This window comes from Procambarus clarkii, chromosome 26, assembly GCF_040958095.1.
Source record: "Procambarus clarkii isolate CNS0578487 chromosome 26, FALCON_Pclarkii_2.0, whole genome shotgun sequence".
NCBI classification, from domain to species: domain Eukaryota; kingdom Metazoa; phylum Arthropoda; class Malacostraca; order Decapoda; family Cambaridae; genus Procambarus; species Procambarus clarkii.
The window spans coordinates 14,055,586-14,057,027 of record NC_091175.1 but is presented as its reverse complement, the minus strand read 5'-3'; positions in this window follow the sequence as shown (position 1 = coordinate 14,057,027).

Here is a 1,442-nt window from a genome sequence, read left to right as displayed (position 1 = left end):
TTAGCACGACCTGAGTATGTAAATTTGTCTTTGAAAATGTAAAAAGTGTTCTTGCGAAACGCTTCTAGGCGTCAGACCATAAATAAAGTGTGAAGATGAAATTTGGAGAGTTAATTTTTCAGCTACCCCCGACAGTGAAGAAAACATGATAAATATTGAGAAGATTCGTGTTAAAATCATTAATCTTACCCTTTCGGTCATATTCAACAACATAATATATATATATATATATATATATATATATATATATATATATATATATATATATATATATATATATATATATATATATTTTTCACACAACCATTCCACTCACCATCACACAACCTGTCCACTCACCATCACACAACCATTCCACTCACCATCACACAACCTGTCCACTCACCATCACACAACCATTCCACTCACCATCACACAACCTGTCCACTCACCATCACACAACCATTCCACTCACCATCACACAACCTGTCCACTCACCATCACACAACCATTCCACTCACCATCACACAACCATTCCACTCACCATCACACAACCATTCCATTCACCATCACACAACCTGTCCACTCACCATCACACAACCTGTCCACTCACCATCACACAACCTGTCCACTCACCATCACACAACCTGTCCACTCACCATCACACAACCATTCCACTCACCATCACACAACCTGTCCACTCATCATCACACAACCTGTCCACTCACCATCACACAACCATTCCACTCACCATCACACAACCTGTCCACTCACCATCATGCTGCCACTTGACCAGTAACATCTCTTGCGTTATCTCTCCGCGGACAACTGACCTAAGAAACCATTATCAAATAAACATGCCAATTATTGAGAGGGAAGAAACGATAACCACCGCTAACCAGGAGAATACAGCCTGTAATTAATAGCCCTAATTACCATTTACTTATAATTACAGAGCACGAGGATGTAACGCGAATTTATTGGGCCGGGAATACGTGGTTCCTTGATATTCAAAATTTTAATCAGGTTTTGCTTAGAGATATGTATGTAGGTATTGAGGGAGAAATGTTGGCTTACGAATTTATGTAGGTGAAGAGGATATGTTGGCCAAAAAATTCAAGTTGGTGGGGAGAGGATAAGTTGGCTAACAAATCTATGTAGGTGGTGTAGAGGAGAGGTTAACTCGTCTAGTGGCTACCAAAGAGAAAGTTTTAAACAAATTGAACAATTAATTCCCCATCAAGTTCCCCATGACCAGACACTGAGGCGTTGGAAGAGAAAACTTGCCGCTCTAGGGTCTTTTGTGGTGTCAATGAGCTTGAAACCAAGATCCTTAAGAAACCTTCTTGCACTCTCTTCCCATGGGCCTAGGGTCTCAGGCCCTATTGGAATAGGGCCTGAGGTGGATACGCAAGTATAGTCTCACGCCAACTGTCTGCCACCCTTCCAAGGACGCAGTGTGA